The 24,050-nt window shown below is 32.9% G+C and overlaps 1 pseudogene; it reads right to left on the bottom strand.

Moving 5' to 3' along the window:
• Positions 1-24,050, bottom strand: part of LOC106461391 — a 150,999-nt pseudogene that overhangs the window by 43,075 nt on the left and 83,874 nt on the right.

Below are 24,050 nucleotides of genomic sequence, written 5' to 3'. Positions count from 1 at the left end.
CGACGTACGAGGATCACTGCATGTTTTAAGTTACCTTCTAGAGAAGCCTTTGATAAAACTCAAACATCTCATGTTTATTACTGGAGATGAACGTGACTTTATTAAATTAATTTAATTTAATCTTTAGTGACTGTTTGTTTGCTTATTGAATTTGGCGCAAAGCTACACGAAGGGTATATCTACTAGCAGTTTCGAAGTGATAAACTAGAGGGAAGGCACTTAGTCAACACCACTCACATCTAGCTCTTGGGCTACTTTTTTACAAACAAACAATGGAATTGATCATCACATTATAACGCCCTCAAGGCTGAAAGAGCGAGCATGTTCGATGTTGGGATTTGAATCCTCGATCCATAGATTGCGAGTTGAGTACCATAACTACCAGGCCATGCCAGGCTTCTTAGTGTAACGTGACAGCTTACAACATACACGTTAATTTGTTTAGATGAATAACTCACTATGGTAAATAACATTTCAGATTACGTGTTTACAGCTGTTTTATCATCATTTGATCTTCAATTCGCAGCTACTGAAAATAATACGTCTGCAGATACGCTTTTAATTAATTTTTATAGATTTTCTTCATAATTACAGAATTAATACAACTGTCATTGTGCTTGGATCCAAACATAATTGCAAACTAAGAGTATAGAACAAAGCTGCTGAATTTTGTTTTGAATTTGAATTCAACTGACAGCTGATAAATCTTGATACGCAACGGACTTCGATATTTATTTCAGAAGAATTAAAACCAATATCTAAAATACACACTGATCGTATCAGATCTACAGTGTTCTCTAAAAAAAGTAGATACTGGATAGTCAATAACTATTAATATATATATTCTTTAACCATGACTTGATCAGGTATTGGTATTAATTCCATTTTCCTAATCAGCTTTTATAATTAATTTACTGCAATTGAGTGAGTAGAGAAGGAAATATTAACTTGATACACAGATAAGAACTGAGAAAGATTCCAGTTGCCATTATTCAGAGTTGTCAGAATATCAACATAATGGAGTGTTTGTTTTCCTTAAAGTCGACGTTATTTGATAATGATCCTGAAGCTTAATGATATATTATCTATGATAAAGATAATTACTTGTTAATTAAGAACATTGCCGTTAAAAGTACATCCACAATAACTAAAATAAAAAGTGTCTGAAACCGAAAAGCAAACTAATGTGATAGAGTTCTTGAAAGATAGAAATGAAAACTAGTAATTGTCGTTGAAATGAATGAAACATTCGTATGTTTCATCAATAATATTTGTACTTGAAACAGCTTAGTGAAGGATAATTGCTTCTTTCACACAATCCTATTGACAAGTTTTCAGTGAATTAAAACGAAAATCATCATTTTATTTGTTCCAACTAGGGAATATATACATTTATGCATAGTTAATAAAAAATGTGACTGATTCGTATTCCAATTTCGCCATTCTTCTGTTTATGATGCATTTGCTAATGTGAATTTTATATAATGATAATACTGGGCTGAGAACATTAAAGAGAATATGCAAAAAATAACTAAAATGATCCTAATGTTTGTTTTAATGAAAAACTATTTTGTAAGATTTTCTGTCTTTTAAAAATAAATAAAGCCATTTCAAAAGATTTGAGATCTCAAAATCACTAGTGATATAAAACCTTTTTTGTTATAGTTCTATATTTCTTTAGAAAAACAAGAGTTAAAATTTATACAAAAATTTAAGAGTAGTTATCATCTTCAAAGATACCTTTTCAAGGATTTTAATAGTTCATGAGAGTTTTTAGTTTTTCATAATGACGACATTTATCCAAAGACGACAAACTAGTTCGTGTTTGATAGTCCACTATCAACTAATTCTTAGTTGGTATCATTGAACTTCTCGTTTAAGGAATTATTTTAATATTTTGAAATATTTATTTTGTGTATAATTTCATTTGAATCATAAATGAAACTTGGTAATGCTAGTTACAGATTATTTTAATTAAGTCTGTTTCCTACCTGGCTCTCCCTTCCCCTTTCAGGCGAAAAAAAAATCCTTTTTTGAAATTTAACAAATAAGGAATTTCGAACAATAAGCTAAAAAGGAAAACTTGAATAAGTGACAATTTAAGCAAAATATGAAATCTTTTGACAATTTCATGACTGATTTATTGATTGGATTTGTTGTTGTTAAGAGTAAAGCTAAACACTATGGGCTATCTGTGCTGTGTCCACCACGGGTATCGAAACTCGATTTTTAACGTCATAAGCCAGCAGACTTATCGCTGAGACACTATTGGGTGGGGGCTGACTTATCAAAATAATCTGATATTTTAGTATTTTTGCTTCAGTACCTTCGCTTGATTTTCAAAACTGTTTGGAATTTTGTAGACAAGAAAATGACTGGTTTGTTTCTGACTTTCGCTGAAAAATTAACATAACCTTTGTTTCGAAATATTTTATTTGGGCAATTAATGTTTTAATGTAAACTATGTACTGAAACGAAATAGACCCCTAAGTATACTTATCGCTGTTGATATAAGTCTGAGAAAACGAATTGTTTCTGTGAAAAATTTTGGTGTAAAATGTTTGGCTGCTACATTGTCAGAAGTTTTGAAACATGCAGGATGATTTTATTTTTTTTTCGTTTTTCATTGTTAAATAACTCAATATATAACCTGAACGTATATGTTACAAGAACGATGCGATTAGACAAGGAAACAAATCACGTTACGCAAAGCACCATTATCTCTTCTTTTGATAGGATTTTCAATGACGCTTGTCTGTTTGTTTGTGCAACTGAGCGATACTGCAGAAAAGATAAGTATATTATTATAAAAACTCGAGCCATTAATTTTGATTGGAATTTAATACTAACTGATCATTTTGTAATGGAAACTGAGTTTCTCAAGTTGTAGAAAATAAATGTTTGACGCAAGAATTACTACACCACTAATTCGCAACAAGTGATGAGTCTTCTATAATCCTTTCCGGAAATGGAAGAGCAAATAGAAAATAACAGTTAGATCTCTTACTTATTGATACTATTTTTTAATTTTTGGTTAATAATAATAATAATATGTAACTTCAGCATCGCATTTTCTAAGTAAAAATAGTCGATATTTATTGAAAACCCTTTGAACCTTACAAACGTCACTTTGTTCCATATCTTCTACAAGTTATAATCTGACATCTACCTACGCCCAAACATCTCACTTTATCGACAATTAAAATCAGCTAAGTTTAATTTTTATCTTTTTCTTAGAAATTATCAGAACTATTAGCTAAGCCTAATAATCTCTTACCATTCAAATTAAGTTGGAAAATAGCAAGGGTTTATCATTTGAGATGGCTAGGAACAACTAAGATATATCATTACATTAAATGCACGTAACCGCATTGCTATAGAACCTACCTAACTTACCTTTTCTTCTGCTTTCTCCAGAAAACTCAAGTAGAAGGCGCTGGCTAAGTCGGTATGACAGGCACGAGTATCATCAAGATTAGAAAGGTAACGCTCCTTCACTATTTCAGACACAAAAGAGTTGCTCCAGTGGATATAGGGTCGGTTCCCAACGTAATATTCTTTCAGCAAACAACCTAAACGTTTATGAATGTTTACTAGTTTTTAATTAGCCAAACTTCATTTGTCTCTTGTTTTCTATTCAATAATTTGTGTACTTCACAATAAATGGACTATTTTACAACGATGTGTTAGTTAACTGAAATGCTTAGATAAGCAATTTGCACTTAGCATTTACTGACAGTAGAAATAGTGATATAAAATAAAGGAAGAATATATAATTTCGTTTTAAAAGCTTGATCAGATACTGTTCTATTATCACGATTATTCAAAGCAATTTAGAAAAATATTCAATTGCATCTTTGAAAAGGTAATCAACTTGTTTCGTCTAATTGATTTAGCCACCACTTTTGCTATCCTGTAGAGAAAAAAAAAAAAAACTTAGACTGGAACAAATTTTGAACCGATACGTGAAAGATTTATTTCGTTCAGAATGTGCAACTTAAGCTTTGGCATCATCTGTTTCAAAATACTTTTCGACAGAGACTCACAGGAAAAGTGATGTAATTTTAATGAGTTGTTTGTTTTGTTTTGAATTTCGCGCAAAGCTACACTAGGGCTATCTGCGCTAGCCGTCCCTAATTTAGCAGTGTAAGACTAGAGGGAAGGCAGCTATTCATCACCACCCACCGCCAACTCTTGGGCTACTCTTTTATCAACGAATAGTGGGATTGATCGTCACATATAACGTACCCACGGCTGAAAGGGCGAGCATGTTTGGTGGGACGGAGATTCGAACCCGCAGATTGCGAGTCGAGCGCCCTAACCACCTGGCCATGCCGGGCACTAATGTTAATGAGAAATACATTCGTTACATCATAAAATTTCAAAATTGATCTTGAAACTATTTGTAGTGTAAGAGCAAAATTTAAATGATTGATTTTGTATTTGTATTTTTGTGTTTATGACAAAGCTACTAAAGCTATCTGCCGTCGTCCCTAATTTTGAAATACTGATCAGAGTGAAATCAGCCAGTCAGCAGCACCCTGTCACCGACCATCCACACGAAGGGATTGAATGCCACTTTTTTAATGCACCCACAGTTTAAAGTGCGGGTAATATATTTGTGGTATCGCACGGATTAGAACTTTCGGCAGCTTCGAAATACACAGCTCTATCACTTCAACCCGCGCCCTTTAAAATATAAATTTATACTGTAAAGAAAGCATCTGTATTATAAGCTTCAGTATCTGTGTGTATGTAACGTAACTCCTCTTAAACGACTGGTTGCACTGACTTCTAAACGAACCAAACAAATCGTCTTGGTCCCAAGGTTTGCACAAACAATTTTTTCCACGCAACCCCTTAGAGAACCAGGGTCTTTCGCGAAAACATTTTTATAGCAAGTCCCTGAAAGCGGACACCAAATTTGGCATCGATTTACGTCATAGCACGTAAATAAGTAGGCCTACTGATTAACGTTGGTAAATTCGTTAAAGAAATTAAACTTGCATTGTAGCGACAATAACGATTGAACAAATAAGGAGCAAAACAGTAGTTCAATCATTAAACTTGCATTATAGTGGCTCTGTAAATATGGGCCATGGGCCCATGGATTCCCTAGTTAATATATATGGTTAAATAACTAGTGAGTTGATTATTTTATGTGTTATCTATAAATATGTTACTGCTAGTTCATCAGTACTTTTTATAATTTTCATTGAGTTCAGGTTTTGTAAAAGGATATCTTTAGTTCAAAACCGAAACTGAAACTAATATTATCGTTTAAACTGATAAGAGACCTTCTTATTTGACTGGTTTAAATTGAAAGTAGGTTTTGTTTTTGGATAATTTTAGGTTATTGAAGCTCCTTCGTATTCATACTTTTTACTTTTGTGAAGAGGGCGTTGCTACTCCATATTGACTTGGGGTGTAGTTTTGGAGCTCGATGCTGTTATAATTGCTCTACTGAGTGAGTTTGTATTTCATTTGTTAGGATAATATTAAATTATCCTTTCTCTCAAATGTCTTCTTCAAAAAATTCTTTAAGAGCCAAAAATGGCAAAATAAATCAAGTAGCGAAATGTATATGTATTTTGTTTTAAAAGTGACGTTACAAATGGTTGAGTACTTTATAATAAAACAACTTTTAAGACAAAAATAAGCAAATCATGTGACAATCACAGCTTACGTTGGAACGATTGGCGATACATAGGTAGTGTGATGCCATCTAAAACTGAAGAGTATGTAACAGCTCTTTCCGAAGCAAAACATTCATATGCTCATGTCATTAACATGTAGTCAGAACTAGAACTTAGAATTTCAAAGGCTAGGATATCCATTGTATCTAATAGTATTGGAAAATAAATGCTCCAGGCAACAGAACGCAACATAATCAAGAAGGATCTCTTCTGGAAATGAGACATAAGTCACATGTATATAAGTGACATATCCATTCAACCCTTGCATACCGTTAGCAGCTGGAGAATGAAAAGGGTATTAAAGCTACCGGATACGAAGACATACTGGTCGAGCAATTGGGCATGGTGTCTATGTATTTCTGTGCGATCGGATTGTAAAAACTGGCGCATGTATACATTCGTTCTCGTACACTAAATGCCTTATGGAAAGTTTACAGGGAGGTATAGTGCCCTCCGGACATGGCACTCTGACGAACAGCATTTTGGAACGGAAATTACGTTGCAGGCCTATTGTCAAGATGTATGACTGTCAAATAGAGCATGAGCGGACGTAGCGACATGGACTGTTATGGCGACGCTCCAAAATCGTTTAAATATAACATACTCAACCTCTGTATACACATATACAGATTTTCTAAAATGGAATAGTTGCACAAGTACATGAGCTTGGCGCTTTTTATGCTATTTTTGTGAATATAATATCTCTTGACTTAGAGTATAAAATAATTTGTCAATTATTAATGAATAGAACTGTTGGTTAACATACTATTAATTACTTAAGAATAAGAATATGTATAATTTAAGGCAAATCAAACATTTAATCGAGAAATCAGAAAATAAATGAATAAATTCAAGAGTCCTTAAAATACCCCACTAAACATATTTGACTTCAGTTCTTCAACAAATTTCGTTAATATTTCAGCTAATTATATAAATAAAAGTAATTATTTATGATATTTTGCAAACAATACTCCTATATATTTGAGTAATAGTCTATGAAATATCATTTGTTTCTGTTACCATTTTGTGATTAATATGAAACAATTTATCGTTTTTAGTTAATAAATTCCGCCATACGCGGGGTATTGCTTTCACTTCTGTGTGTGTGTGTGTATGTGTACAGTACATATAATTCGAAACATTTTCGTCTAATTCTAATGAAATTTAGAATAAAGACTGAATATTCTCGAAGGACAAATTATTTAACTTTTGGTGAATGTAGCTTACACACAAGGTCACCTCTACGTCAAACACTATCAGCGGTAGCAAATTAGAATTTTGAAAAACAGCCAAAACTCGATAATAAATTGAGATTAAAAGAAGATTTTCATTCATAGACCTACATTTTTGACGTGAGAAATTGTTTATATATATTTTGAGTTGTTTACTGCATAAGTGAGAAACAATGCAAGCCACGAGGCTTCACTCACTGAGTGTTTTTCAACTTGTTGATTACAGTTGCTTTTGAAAAATGATTACCATTTGACATAACACAAAATAAAGTGAACACTAGCTGAAATTTATATTTGTTTATAACTTGGAAAACTCTGTACATTAACCCTTTTTTATTTATAGACAAACCTACGAAAAAAGTAGCACAGAAATGAAAGAACTGGCTTTCTACCAGAAATAAATGAGAAAGTATGTCAACTTATATTTCAATTATTATTTCTAAGTAAAATGATATGTGCTTACTTAGTTCTTGTTTGATTCCAAACCAATCCATAGGAGAGAATTCTTCTCGTTGGCCTTCCTCCTGATTGGTTCCAGGTCCTTCAAAATCAGAAGCTGATATGAGTTCAAGAATTTCAGGTTCTCTAAGTCCGTAATGTGTGCAAGTTAAGTACGAAGATATTTTCCTTAGTGTAGTTTCTCCATATTGGTTTTCTAATCTGGTTAGAATCCTGTTGATAAGTTCTCGTAAGGTCTGAGGTACTTCGTTATCCAAGACGTCCTGCCATGACATCCAGCCTTTGGCTTCTTGGGACAAAAGCTTCACGTATAAGGGAGACAATGATTGTCCAGAAAGTCTTTGTTTTACAGTTTGCCATTGGCTGTTTGTCAAGACATATTTGTTGTCTTTGAGTGTTGACTGGAGCATGCTAACAGCAGCCGTGTGATTGAGTGGCAAGATGTGAACAAAGCTGTCTCCGGTTGTAATACGAGATTTGAGCAGCCCTAGAACAATATCATGCTCTTCAGCTACAGAACAGATGATATGCACGTTAGCTGGGAGGTTCCATGGGAGCCATCCTAAGATGGCTGCCTGACTATTGGGTGGCGATCTAAGATCATGAAGATTGTCTAAAACGATAACAAGGTCGCTAGTGGTAGTTTCGACGAACTTAAGTAGATCCTGAAACCAGATGCTCAACTTTCCAAGTTCGAAGCTGTAATGCTTTGGAGTAATATCAAAACCAAAAACTAGGCTTATATGCAGACAAAGATTTCTAAGTAGCTCAGGTGTGTAAGTAGAAGTGAGGCTTTTTCCAACATGGCGGAATATTCTGACCACGTCATTGCCTAGCCACTCAGTACAATACATCAGGACCTGGATCAGGCAAACAGATATTCAGTTAACCCTTTCATTTCTCCAGTAAAGAAAAAATATTATTCATAACGTTCAGGTTATAAACTGCTAATTTTGCATACGCGTGTTTAATCATTTCACACTTCATAATATCGGTATATTATTGCCTCTCGATGTAAACCTCTTAATAAAATGTATTAAAGTTATTCAAAAAAATCTAAAAATTAATGAATTTACAAAATGAGTATAGAGAGTTAAATATATCATTCATTTGTTAGTAAACGCTGGTTTTAGGAGGTTATAATCCACTTCAAGAACGCATAGGTTTTTTTCATATTCAAACGTAGTTACATATATTATAATTAAAAATCTTCGGCATTGTTAAAATTTGTGAAACACTAAGTCTAAACACTAATGTATTCGTAATTGCAGAAATGTAGATTTTATTTCTTAAAGTTATAAAGTTTGGTCTCATTTGCTTTAAGATATTCACTTCATGGAAGAACAGGAGCATTTGCTCTTTTTAAGGACAGTATTGAATGACACTGTGTCAAGTAACAACCACTAATCCACTTTATTTCTAGTGGCTCATATAACCTTTGCAGTGAAGGTTAGATTGGTCATATAACTTTTCTTGGAACAATTATATATGGAATAACAAGATTGGCGTGCATTAGTTTCACAGTTAGTTATATGGAGACAAACAAGTGAAAAAGTTAATGTCAATTGATTTTCTCAACAACTGCGGCATACTTTGCCGAATAAGTGGGTATTGTGCACAAATGTTTACAATGTGGCAGCTGCGGTATGCTTTGAAGGATAACTGGGCAGCGTAAACAATATTTATAGTGTATCAGCTGCCATATATACTTTGCAGGATAAATGGACAGTGTGCATAAGTAGTTGCAATATTATTTCATATACCAGCCTAAGCTTACTTAATACTTATACATTCGCCGAAATATGTGAGGTGTTATTATCTTCTTCTTCCAGTTAACAGTCAGAGAACTTAATAGATTATTATGACGATGAACTTACTACACGATAAAGATCCATATGAAGCCCATTTTATTATTCCATTCACCATTGGTCATTATACCATAAACCAGCGAATTCCATCCCTCATCAGTATCCCTGGACATGGGTAAATCAAATACAACAATAATAGACTTCTTGTAAGTTGCTGAATAAATCAGAAGAATAAATAATAGCATAATTGTTATATATTCTTCAAATCCTATATAAATATAGGTCCCCTGTGGTGACTTAATGTGAACTAAAACACCATGCACAAAACGTACTATATCTGTAAATGGTATATTTGGATTTTATAAAAATTTTATCATAAATTGGGTATATTATAGTTTTCTTCATTTTCAACCACACTAAGTAATAATTTCAACTAAACCTTAGCAGTTAATTCTTACTTAATATAAACATTTTGGTATTTAAATTTGATGAAGAGGAACCCTCTTTCTAGGTAATCTTATCGAAACATCGTACATTTATGATAACGTTTTCTTCATTACCCAGTCAGGCTGTCTCCAAACGTTTATTTTTAGTATCTATTGTTAACTACGAGAATTTCAAATATTTTTCCTTATTTTGATGGGGAGTTAGAGTAATATATACAGCCTTCGCTAAAATGTTTCCATACTGTTTTATATTGATGTTATTGTTTACATGCATGTAGCAGTTATAGAATAAATGCTCGAGTAGTAACAGAGAAGGTTGGGTATGATCGGATAAACGTGTGGGAGTTGTTATTCTGGTTTGTATAACTGGTTTTGAGTACTTATTCGTCAAAATATACATATACACCTGTTTTGTATAAAAGGGTGTGCTTTTGGTATAATATTTTTTGAAACAGATCAACGCTTTGTTCAGACAATTTCTCTGTATTTGGTGTAGAAGCATGCTTCGTCACGTGACAGAAGTTATAAGGCGTCAAATTGTTGGACTGTATGAAGCAGAAATTATATGAAGCAAACGGACATTGCCAGAACAGTAGAGTATTTCCAGTGTACTATATATAGAATGCTGAAACGTCATCGGACTACAAGACACATTCTTTTTGGAAAGTCTAGTGGTAGACGCCGAAAAACTACTGCCCAAGATGACCATGTTTTGATCAGGTTAATAGGTCAAGGTCGAAAGATGTCTTACAACATCTTACGACAGGAATGGCATGAACGCATTCGTTCCAGAGTATCCAGGACAATGAATATTAGACTGACCAAACAAGGTTATTTTGCAAGAAGAACTGTCTGCAAATTGATATTAACCAGAATTCACCGCCATCATCGTGTTATTTGGGCAAGACAACACGCCAGCTTACAGTTAAGATCGTGGCGACATGACATCTTTTCATTTTAGAGGAATCCTATTTCCGGCTTGCTAAAGTTGATGGTAGGATTCGTGTTCGTCGTTTGCCCGGAAAACTGTCTTTCCCACAGGGAACACACAGGAGGTGGTACAGTACATGTTTGGGCAGCTATTCATCATGGTGGAAAAACTGCTCTTCTTATCCTTCAGGGAAACGTCAGTGGCTCCTCCTACAGGCATCACATGGAAACGATATTTCTGCAATATGCTAGGGAAAGGTTTGGCAATACGTTTGTGTTCCAGGATGACAATGCTATTGCCCACAGAGTGCATATTGTACAGGAGTATCTCGACCAGAAAGACGTTACAAGACTGCTTTGGCCTGCAAAGTCTCCAGATTGTAATCCCCTTGACAAATGTTGTGCAAAAATGAGCCGAAAATTGCTAACCACGCCCCTAAACCAGCTACTGTAGCTGAGTTTCAGCGCTTTCTAGTGACAAGTTAGGATGACATCACGGTGGATTACCTCATTGATAGCATGCTAGGTAGGAGGTTATTAGAGGAGGACCGGCCAAGTACTCGAATGTTTAATATGAACAGTTATAAGGTTACAGACGCTATTTATAATAATTTGATGCTATAATTTGTTATTATATATGTTTTAATAAGGTTTTGTTATGATAAGTGAAATGCTGAATAGGTGTCTGATAAAATTGTTTGCTATTCTAAAGAAATCGTTCATGATGTCCACAGAACCTGTCTCATTATACAAATTACATATGTAGATGCTTAGTATAACATGTATTTCTCAGTTTGACAGCGCTAAGTGTATTTGTATTCCATCTTAATAATAATGATCTTATTTGTTATAAAACATGCAAATATTTTGGCCAAAATTGCATATACAGAATTGAGGAAAAAACAAAGACAATTGAACTTTTCTTGTTTCTATGGAACGTCGTATTTAACCTATGTATACATTATTGCAGCCTTGACACGTCAATTGGTAAACAGCACTGTTGCTGTACTTTTCGATTCTGTCTTTATTGTTGCACAACATTCTGCCTAGATTGTTTGCACAGTAGAAGGTCGGTCTGTAGATTTATTTGTCCAGTGTGTCATATGTGTTATACATTTTGTGAGAAGGTTTACCAATGTAGCTTATTTATTTCTTTTTGTTCGTTTGGTACAGTACGTGGGTATATTGATTTAAGTTTATGGCTTTTAGTTTTTTAAACAACAATGTGTCAATTAACTTGTTGTATAACCATTGTTAACAGCAAACTGCTTAATAGTTTTAAATTCAATTTCATGATCATCAGATGACAGGGATACAGTGATAAGCCTGTGTAACAAACTATGGAACATGACAAGTTTGTGAGATACTGATGTCTTGAAGAAGTATGCACTATAAGTCGGTTTTCTGAAAATTTTGAAGGAATGTATGTTATTATTTATGTCAATATTTAAGTCAACAAAATATAATGTTTCCGTTTTCACCAAATCCCATAGTAAATTTAATTATTTTGTTTTGTGAATTTAGGAGAGTTACAAAATGATCAAGTTAATGTCTGGAGTCTGTAAAAGACAAATCACATCATCAATATACCTGTACCAATAGTTGACATCTTTTATATTATTTTCGCCATTAAACAATTTCTTCTCTAGATTATCCATGAACATTTCTGTAAACAAAGGAAACAGAGGGGAATCTATAGCTAACCTATCGTTCTGTATATATAAATTACTAACAATTTCTTTACATTTGTTAACAGGTATACTGTTAAAAAGACTACAAACATCATACGAAACAATTTTGTCGTTATTAGGTATCTTTACATTTTTGTCCAATTAACGTGTCAAGATCGCAATAGTGTATACATAGGTCAGGACGTGCCTTAGAAACAAAAATTATAGATCATTCTAGAAGGTGGAAATTAAGGAAATGGATTCAATCTTTGCATCCCACCATATTGAAACTACACACCATTATGATCCAGAAAAAACTCCACAATTTTTTGATATCTCTGAAAAAAGGAAAAAAAAACAAACTAAATAGCCTGGAAATGCTAGAAATAAACAGAAGTCTAAAACAAATACAGAAAAATTTCTAAACGAATCAAACTAACTCAAGCTTCTCCCCACTTGTCTCAAGGTGAATGTCGAGGTTACTTCTGGTTCTTTGGTTAAACATATATATAAATCCTATTTACAAATCACCTGTACCTTTACTAGAGAAACCATAAATGAAGTATTTGGGAAACGTATAATTGTCTTTGCTTTTTCTTCTCAATTCTGTGATTATGGAGTTTCACCAAGTACCGACGGTTTCAAGTATCAATAATACATATAAAACCAGATGTTTTTAATTGTTTGACAGTAGAATAAATTAGCATTTTATATTTCGAATGGTTACTTACCAAGAGAAATTACCAAGTGCGAAAATTAATATAATCAATAAGACAAAATAAATACCTAAGCTTTTAAACTGGTTACTTTTCTAACTTTTAAAATGGTGTGATTTTAAAATTAAGGCTACGAAGTTTGTTCCTTTAGACCTTATTATACAGTTTATGTATCTTAAAGCAAGATGACAGAGTTTGATGTTACATGTATGATTCTCAATTTAATCGTTTGCTTAAATAAACTGAAAATATCTTGACAAAAATATACCGTTTTTTATCTATTTATTGGGTATGTTCAATAAGAAATAAGGTACTTCCTGCTCGTGTTGTGTGCATAAAGTTATCCTACAACTTTTTAAGGTACTTGTCATTCTTGGGAGAGATAAGAATTTCCTTGAAGTAGTATAGAAATGCTGGCTTCTAAATTCCAAAAAAAAAGAGAGCTTATTCCGAGGCTCTTCCAGCAGGCCACGTAATGGACTTTCAAACTTTCCCCAACTGATATCAAAGAGTTAATGTAAAATACAACGCTGTGAAAGCAATAGAGGGTTCCCACTTGCATTATCTGCTGTGATCAATGTGGCGATATCCACATCAGCTTGCCTCTAGCTTCGTATTTCAACACGCAGTACGTTTTTCAGTGGAAATTTCTTATTGTAATATAGAAAGGCGTAGGTGTTATAGTTAGTATGAGTAAAGATAGAACAGATAGCGGTTTGGGAAAGCAATAAATTCTCATTATAGCATTTTTTTCTCCTTTGCAAAAGGAACATTGCCTTACAAAAAAATTAAAAAATAAAAATCTTAAAGCTCAGGTTTTAGCGAAAGAAAATTACCATCGCTGTTCCGAAGGTAAAAGTATTAAAGACAACAAATTTCCAAGTTTAATGAGTCTACGAATGTATGAGAATAGCAGGAAAAGCTGAACGCACGAGGCCGTGTATCATGATTAGGCAGACATAACATAAGGCACGAAAACAATGAAGTTTCGAAAGTAATTGATGAGGCTTACAACAGTTGAATTATTCATTATAATGGATTGTATTCTTTGATAGGAGGCATGGGGGCAGTTAGTTATTTTGAGTCGTTCTTTTTCGTTCTCTCGCACAAACAATAATCTTGACTAGAGTTAAGTTACTCGTAAGGTTGATTAAGAATTCATTAATTCATTTCCAAGAAGGATTATCATTTGATATTACATTGAATTAGATTTATTGGATGACTGTTTAGACGATACTGATTTTCAGCTTAAACAACAACAAGTACCGTGATGATATTAGTATTTAGCCTAATATGAATTTAGAAATAAAGATACATTGGTATTTTAATATATCACCAAACTAACCAAACACAGTCAATGAGCCGGAATCGCCATGTGTTACCAAAAGACAGTTCTTATAATAGAGAAAAGTTAATGGGATATTTTTATATGCTGAATTTTGTCCACTTTACGTCGAAATAAAGAATAATATCAAAGAATAAATAAAAAAAATGAGCCATATCTAGTTAAATTTATATTCAAGATATTGTTTTGGAAAAATATAGTGGAAATATGAAATGACATGTACCTGAAGTTTGAGTCAGTTGGAATGATTAATCAATAACTGATTCCATACTTTTTGGTAATTTTACCTTTATATAATGAGTTTATGTTATTTGTTGCTGTTTTTCCTTCCACGAAACTGGTCCTTCTCTTTAACTGATAGGAGATGAGTCTTCCAAGTTGAATTTCAAATCGGTCGACCTCTTTATAACTTAAACTGTTGTATGGTCGTGATTTAATGTTAGAACAAATTATGTTCGAAATATGTTTGAAAAAAAACTGAATTTCAATGGCGGAAAGAAACGTTTCAAAATTACAAAAAGAAAGTAAGGATAAAACTACAAAATGGAAGTGAAAGATGAAAGATACCGGATAAAACTAAATAGTGATAATGGGATAAGGGAAGACAGAGAAGAAGATTAACAAACAAGCATACAAAAAGCGCTATGTAGAAAGGAAATGTTAATAAAATACAAAGGAAAGAATTATTAAACAAAAACAGAATGGATAGATTAAAGTTAGAGTTTGTGAAACGATGACAAATGTGGTTTTTCCTATCTTATATATCTTGTACGACAACGAAAGCTGCTAAGCGTTTAATGGCGTAAGATTTTAATATAGAGAATAAAAAACTTAGAAATAAGTTCTTGACGTAGGTTTCTGCGCTTGAAGCCAGATTTAACAAGAGTATATATCTCATTTCAAAAGAAACCCGTCAGAGCAAGAGGTAGGAACCTAAAACATACGAGTTTACAAAGTTTTAGTAATATTATGTTTTATATATTTTTTCAGTTTTATTTATTCATTTGTTCAAATGTATCGTAAAGCCTCGCTGACCTCGTGCCACAAACTAAGTTTTTATAAAAGTTTATTTGTTTGATGGGCAGAATAATAAATATCTAAGACGACCAAACTAAAAATGTGACAAAACTATGCTGTTATTGTTATTCTTGATATTTACTAGCGAAAGTTTCACGCGTAGGTGAATACACGCATCAACCTTCCGTTTAAGTAGGAAGTAAGAACAGAGCATGATATGAGCTTCATTGTTTGTTTAAGAACAGCATCAGCCTCCTACGCTTAGCAGCAGCGCAACTCTTATCATTATCTACGTGTTAACATTATAGTTAAAATATACCAAAGCCAGAAAATGAAATAACGCAGGTTCTTCATTCCTCTGAGCTTTTACTTTTTTCAGTAAACTTGACGAAATTATACTCTGTAGAAATACATCGATTTGAAAAGAATGCACAGTTACAACTATTCCACAAGATGGGGTACTGGTATCAGAAACTTGAGCTGCTTTCGGCGTAATCTCATATTAATAATATAGATTTTTTTAACTGTTATTCAGTACATGCAAAATAGGCCAGTCTAAGAAGCAAGACTAGAATAAAATATAAAAAGAAACAGAAAAAAGTTCGTATTCACACACCTGAGAAAGAAGAGTTGACTTTCCTGAACCATTACGACCACATACAACAATGGGAGTATGACGTATTTTGTCCTCATCCACTAGCATGAGCTGTTGAATGTGTATTAAAGGCCCACAGTCGCTGTCTAAAGACTGGGAGACCCCTAAGGCGTGGAGGTTCTGGTGGGCGTTAACTAGGTGAGTTTGAGACTCGAGTACTACTTCCTAATATAATATTGAGAAAAATATAAAAGCGTTGAGGTGTTGTCTTTGCAACAGTCCAGTTGAAGAAAAATACACTATTTCACCTACAGTAAAGCAAACCAGATCACTTTGTCATGTATATTCTTAAATTTCATTACAAAACTAATGTCTGTTAAGAAAAGACAAACTTTCTGACGAAACAAGTCTTGTTTTAAGTCTGTGCTTTATGATGTTGTTCATAACGAACTCTGATTTCAACCTTTTCTTTGTGCATCCTCCGTAACAAAGTAACAGACTTTTTGACTTCATTTCAAGTATTTATTTATGGTTGCTTCACTTCTAACGCTTACAAAAAAGGAATAAGGCAATTATATAAGGAAAATAACAGAAAACTATCCATTTAATTGCAAAAATCGGGATTTGTGAAAGAATCCACTATAATTATATTTCACTTAAGTTTATTATAAAAAACTGCATTAAAACAAAAATTGTGCACAAATTACTGTTTTCTAACGCAAAGCTACACAATGGGCTTCCTGTCTATCGCGGGAATCGAACCACGGATTTGAACGTTGTAATTTTAGTAAACTTACCATTGACTGACAAGGAGACATCTTCTAGAAAGTCTGGAAAATGTGTACAGTGAAACAGTTGTTTTTACAAAGAAACATCTTTTATAATTTAGTTGACAATTAAACACGCCATCTTTCTCGCCGAATCTTTTTAGTAACTTTTAATTATATTGTCGTATCTATGTATTATTCTGGAAGTATAACTTCTGGAACATCGGGAAATCGCTTAGACGCTCATCTTATTACGCAAATTTAAATTCCTGTACGTTAGAAAGTATATGAAGAAGGAGGAGAAATAAAAAATCCCATCATTTAAACCCTGTGGCTAAAGTTTACATCTAATCAAATATCTGTGAACGAAAAAAAAACACTACATTTTTTAAAAATTCCTTCTTCATATTAGGCTTTGTACCAATCAGATTATTAAAGCAAGTGAACAAAAGATTCTGTAATACAAACTTGGACTGATTTTCTTATGGTCAAAGGAAGGCCTTCCCATTCAGGTGATGAAGTAGTGGCGTCACTGACTAGTCCTTTGAGAGTAGACAGAACACTGTCTCCGAACTTATGAAGATAGTTGTGATGTTCAGGAAAATTGGGATCTATTCCAGATTCTTTCCAGGGAATGCTAAATAACAGTATTGATAAAATACACCTAGTGATAAGTCCAAAATTTACTTTGCTATAAATTTTTCCTTTTAAACTTAACTTGTCCAACATATTGCTTGGGATAATGTTGATTTTTTTTCTGGTGAAATCTAAACCACTAGCTTGAAGTAACACTACCTAAAATTGTGTAGAAATGCAAAGAGTTACTTCTTTAATGCTAGGATCGAATTGATTTTGTGACGTTATTAAAATTTTGCGAACTCACTTGTATTCTAAAAATTGTAAGTAGTTTTAATCATTCCAATATTTATGAAATATTTCTTAAAATATCGCTTTTGTTGATTTTAAAAAACAAAGAAATACTGAAATATACTTACCTGAAATAATGAACGTTTTTTCTTTCAACAGAAAGGATAATGTCATCAATTAACCCATGAATACCACTCACACTTTCCTCCTCGAAGGTAGCGCCCTCATGTGATATAATATCAGCATAGTATGAGGCACTAGGGTCTGAAGGATTTAGACCTGTAAAAGTCAAAAAAGAAAAACAATATCTAGTGCTAAAGACCTCCAATTCACAAAAAAGTTTCCGTATATTAAAACTGTTTTTAAGAAAATTCAGGAGAAAAGTATGTTCAGCTGACAAGCGTTGTCTTGTTTTAGAAACTGAAGCAACAGTTTTCAAAACTACATTGTCTGTAAGAGTATTTGATTGTGAGTAAAAATGAAAAAGTCTCTAAAATTCTCATAAAACCTCTTTAAGAAAGTTATATTAATTTGTATCATTTTCAAGCGAAAAAACGCAGTGCAATTTTATTCATTTCTGAGATATTTAGCTGGCTTTAGAATATCTAAAAGATACAGTAATGTTATAGTATATGTAAAGCTCTTGTGTATAATTATTATATTCTTGTATGCTACAAGTATCTAATTTTTACAAAAGCAGTCTAGGAAAGGAATCTGCTATAAGCACATGTGCTTAAAAAACAAAAACGAAAGCGCCTTTTTAAACGCTTCTGTAAAATCGATATTTCCTGGTAATCAACGCTGGTAGAACTTTCTGTTCTCTAGCTTTCTATTAAATTGGTCGCAAGATGCATGAACAAAACTCGCTGTAAATCATTAAAAGTATGTGGTAGAATCTTTTCAAGTTCAGCCTTGGAACCGGGCAATTTTGAAATTAAACCTTCAACATTACAGGTAGAAATATTACAATAAAACACAGCTGTATTGTTATATTCCTCTATGTCTGAGGCCTCTCTGTTAAAATAAAGAAGATATGCACATAGCATAAAGTCCGAACAGTATGCAGACGTTACAGCACAATACAATCGTTATTAGTGCACATCAAACCATATAAAGGCCAAATAGTGAGTAAAAACACCATTTACGGCATCCCTTGTGAACGTGGACCTCAATACGTTAGAGAAACAGAATGAAAGACTAACAAAGGTTAGAACTAAGAAGCATAATACACATACAAGACTTAGTATATCTGATCTATCTGTAATAGCCCATCATGCCAGAGAAGAAGACCGTTTGCTAAATTGGAATTATCCTAAAACAGTAGGACATGAACCATACTATGAAAAAAGAAAATGAAAGAAGCCTTTTACACTCATCTAACTGAGAACTTAGCACAGAAGTAAGAAAAACATAGACACCTTTCTTTAAAACATTCATGTAGTTATTTTATTCATGTTTTAATAAATACAGCAGTAGGTTTAATTCAAAAGACCGAATATTGAATCCCGGTCACTACCAGCACAAGAAGAGCCTTGTCAGGACTTATTTGAAGACAGCAGCCGAAACATAGGATAAAATTTAGTTAGTAATTAGTATCTAGTTATAAAAAATTACTAATTAATAATTTGACTTGAATATCGTTTAGACTACTAACCCTGACAATGATTGATATCCGATTGCTACAAATTTATAATGGATTGTTTATATTCACAATTATGCACAAATTCTTACTCTTCGAACGAACCAATACCAACTAAACTGTTAACAGTTATGTTTATAAAACTTTACACAAGTGTGTTCTTCTAGATATTTTGATGTTTAAATGTTCTGCTATGAACGTTTTCATCTAGAAAATATAACTTCAATTTTGACAAAGGATCCTCTGTTTCTAATGATAATTTTGTTACAAATATACAAATATTTCTTTGCTTCATTACGAGTTGGCTCGAGCATGACTTACTGGAAGTATCGGATTGGGTATCTAAGGATCTTGAATTCGAAGCGTGTTGTTACTAAACACACTTCGCACTTTCATCTGTGTGTGCATTATAAGAGTGACAGCTGATCCTGCTATTCAATTAAGAGCAGTGGCGAGTGCTTCCGACTAGATTCCTTCCTTTTGCTCCATAGTTAGACATTGGGGACGAATATGTCTGAACCATAAGTATCTCTGACCTGGCCATATAACCCATTGTATGGATAAGGTGTCGTTCAGGTGAAAAAGCAAACAACCCTTTGCAGTTTGAGGTGTGTAAAAAAAAAAACTTTTCAAAAGAAGAATGAACATAGATAAATATTGAATACGAGAGATCCTTTGTTGGAATAAGCATTTTTTTACATTCAGTATACTATCACCTATAAAGATCTATGTACTCATACCCATGAAAATAGACTAAGAAAAAAACTTGTCACCACTTAAAGTGTTTTTCAACACTCGTCATTTTTAGCTAATGGTGACATAAACAAAACGTCTTTTTGTAAAGTAATATCCAGGATGCGACCTCAATTATTTAAAACATAGTGGTGTTTGTTTGTTTTTAAGATAAGGAAGAAAATTTTCGGTTTACTCTCGTACAGTTAATCACAGCTTTACATTTTAGAATCGAAAAAAATTCAAACGACGAGTGTAATAATTGTTTGTAATGATGGTGTTGAATAACTAGTTTTTTTCTAGCTATCTTATTGATAATTCTTAATGACAGCATATTCCACACAAAATAAATATTTATGTTTAACTGGCCAAATACATGAGTTACAGGTGACTGAGGAAAAATTCAAATATTTATAAATTTAAACCATCCTTGTAGCTGTGAAGACACTACGGTAATTGCAGATATTTCTTTTGATTTCATACTCGTTTTTCAAATTTACCGAAAATAAAAAAGGACAATAACAAAAAACGAGTAAATTGTAAATTTAAATGTCTGTACTAATTTCAAAATATTATATAAAAATAATGAACTTCAGGTTTAAAACGTATAGAGTAAATATCGTTGGCAGACAAAGGAGCGATAAAAAATATGTTAGTATTATTATTTTTTCGCTATAGTTAATTCATAACTTATACACTCGTTAAAGCTCAGAGACACCCTTGAATCTAATATAAAATAAATACAATCAGAACTATATATTATGCTTTTAAAACACATTTTTATCTGCAATAATTTTGGTATAAGACAACTGGACCAACAGTTCATTTAAAAAGAGTTTTAGGTAGTGTGTTGACGTGCTGAATAGTTTAATATGGAGTGCTCCTACCACGAAATTATTGAACAAGTTTAAACGGACGTTGTTAAGCCTAATTTGGAAGTTTGTAGTCTAGTCAGTTAATTGGTAGGTTTTACCTAGAGAATTTAGGATCTTTGGAAAAATGTGATTAACCAGATAAAATTCTTCATATCAATGCAGATACGTATAAGCTTGTGTGAGTTATTAATGAAATTTACTTAAGTTATTGGTTGCATTTGGTCACATGACAGTTACATAAAACATATAATTCTCATGTTCGAAATCTCTAGAAAAAAAATACTGTTTTCACTTGTCTTATGAAAACGGATATAATCCGATTATCTATAGAATTTTACTTTGGGGGCAATATAAAAAATTAAAGGCTTTAATTAGTGCTAATATCACCTAGCAATAAAATAATAATTGACAAAATAGACAAAAAGTCAAAAATATTTGGTCTTACCTTCAAATTGTCTGACAACACACGAGATTTGATGTCCAGCTGACTTTGACAATTGAAGAGCTTCATCAAGATGAGCATGCACACCTGAAAAAACAAAAACAATCCCACTAGTTCATAAACACAAACCTTCATTACAAGATAAATTATTAAATATGTTAAATATAGTAGGCACTAATTATTTTACTATTTTTGAGTTGAGTATTATTGGCCCTTTCTTATATTTTAGCAGTTGGACAAACTCAACCAATATTAATAACGCTTTTAACACTTTCTTTATTAGCGGAATCAAACATTAAATTATTTCTAGTGTTAGTTACATTCATTAATCTACTTAAATTGTAAGATCTGATTATAGTTTTGGGGTTCAACACTTCCTTTCTATTAGCTAAACGCTTACAGGTTCAACCATTATTAGTATGTTAATCACTTTATCTGTATCAAAAACACTTGCAGATTCAACAAGCACTGTTAAAGTTACGTACTCCTTTACTCTTGCAGGTCGAGACATTCTTAGTAGTGTTAAACATTTATTTTTACCAACTAAACTTGCAAGTTTAAACGATCTTATAAGTGCTAATCACTTTTCTTTACTAATTACATTGACAAGTTTAGACAATTTTCATACTGTTAAACGCTTTTTTTGTACAAATTATACTTGCACATCCATACAATCTGCGTAATGTTAAACACTTTACTAGCTACACTTCTGGATTCAATCCATTTTAGTAGTGTTAAGCACTTTAGTAGAAACACTGGCAGGTTCGATAAATTTTAGAAGTGTTAAACATTTTTCTTTTGCCAGATACATTTTTAAATGAATGTACTATGTATGGGTATAAGAATATTTTGAGATATGGGAAATAATAAACGTTTAAAAAATAGGAATATTTAAAGTTAACCGCAGTTGCAAAAAATTGGATAAAAGAGGTCGCACATAAGACATAGATAAGTTTGCCTACAGACCTGACAAGAAGTACCTTCTTTGCTTCTGACGATTTACTTGGTTGATTAAACCTTCCTCGAAAGCCACTCGAGCGCCGTATTGAATTATTTTCATTAAAGTTTCAGAATCTTCAGTCCAGCTCTGTATTTGTTGGAAAAACTGCTTTTTCTTACAACGGTCAGAGCGCCTGGTGGAAGTATATGACATGATTTATTTTTATAAGCAGCCTTAAGTAGATAACTGTTTTGTCGTATACCTCTGAAGGTAAAACTTCTCAGAAAAACAATAACGAAAACCGTATCACATTTACTTCTCATACAATAATTTATCTTTTTGTTTTCATTATTAAGGATGACATACAATCACTCTTACAACTTGCTCAACTAACATTATATAGCTCCATCTTTTGGAAGTTGTATTTAACACTGTGAAAAATCACGACATCTTAGTTTGAAATGGTGGTCTTTTGAGTATGCTTTTAAAAGAAAACGGTTATTCTTTTTTTTTTGAGTTTTGAACTGAATACATAATGTGGATTGGAGTATATTGTACATTGTTTTATAAATGAATAAGTTTGTACATGAAATTGGCTAGATTTGTATTACTTTCAGTAACTAGACTTTTTAGATATAAGTCTTCCTCATGATATTTGTACTCAGTAATAAAACACTCGTTTCGTACTGAACATAGCGTTTTCCGACTAAGATTTAGAACTAAAACGTCGAAACTATAAAAACCAAACAAACAAATACATGGGAGACATTGTTTGTGTGTTGAGTTTCGCACAAAAATATACGAGGATTCTATGTTCTAGCCGTCTCTAATTTTGAAATGATAGACTCTAAAGAGGGTAGGCAACCAATCAACACCACTCACCGCCAACTCTTGGGCTACTCTTGTTAGACCGTGTGGTGAGATTTGATTGTCACTTTTATAAGCCATCCACGGTTCCAAAACTCGGAACTAGATTTATTATGGTAGTAACGGGACTCGAACTTCGGTACCTCAGTTCAGCACACTAACCATTAGGCTTAAAAGCAAACACTCTTTTCATTATATAGAAAATACACCTATTATATCATACTGACATGACTATGTTAGAGAGCAGAGTAATTTAGAACGTGATATTTAAAATATTACGTTTCTTGTTTTTCAATTTTACATAGAAATATGAACTGCTTTTGCTCCATTTTATATAGATTTCGTAAACCACTTTAGTTTCCTTTTGTATAATAGACACAGATACTGGCATACAACTTATGTCAAGTTTCACATACGGTTTCAATGCAGCTTCATGAAATTGCTTATAAACATATGTATATATCTATGTATAAATCAGATATTGGTATTCAGTAGTTTACGTCGCAGATTTTGATATCATACTTCCATTACGGGCACTTACTAGTTCCCGATAGCTGTTTCAACCGGTTTAAACTAATTCAAACAATACCGCTTGTATGTTCGCAGTGAATTTCCGATGTGTAACAACTAATTAATGATACTATATATATATTTCATTGTTCGGTAATTTATATTTTTGTTTAATCGGACCTTGTTTGTACTTGGAAGTAATATCTCCAAAAAACCGATGTCTTATAATTCTTGTTCAAATATTGAATAGAGTTTATATTTGTGATTTGAAAATTATTATTATGTCTCAGAACTTCATATGTGTTACCTGATTACTTATTCGCATTTTAAACCAGAACGGCACCTTATACATTACATGGACCAAACAGAAAGGCCAGAGGGCCCTAAGGTTTACGCGTAGTCATCTCTAGTTTGTGAGCTGCTGACCAGAAGGGGCCCGGCATGACCAGGTGGTTAGGGCGCTCGACTCGCAATCAGAGGGTCGCGGGTTCGAATCC

This window comes from Limulus polyphemus, unplaced genomic scaffold (assembly GCF_000517525.1).
Source record: "Limulus polyphemus unplaced genomic scaffold, Limulus_polyphemus-2.1.2 Scaffold950, whole genome shotgun sequence".
In the NCBI taxonomy this organism is placed as follows: domain Eukaryota; kingdom Metazoa; phylum Arthropoda; class Merostomata; order Xiphosura; family Limulidae; genus Limulus; species Limulus polyphemus.
Note: the sequence above shows the minus strand (reverse complement) of the source record. Positions and strands in the feature narration are given on the sequence as shown.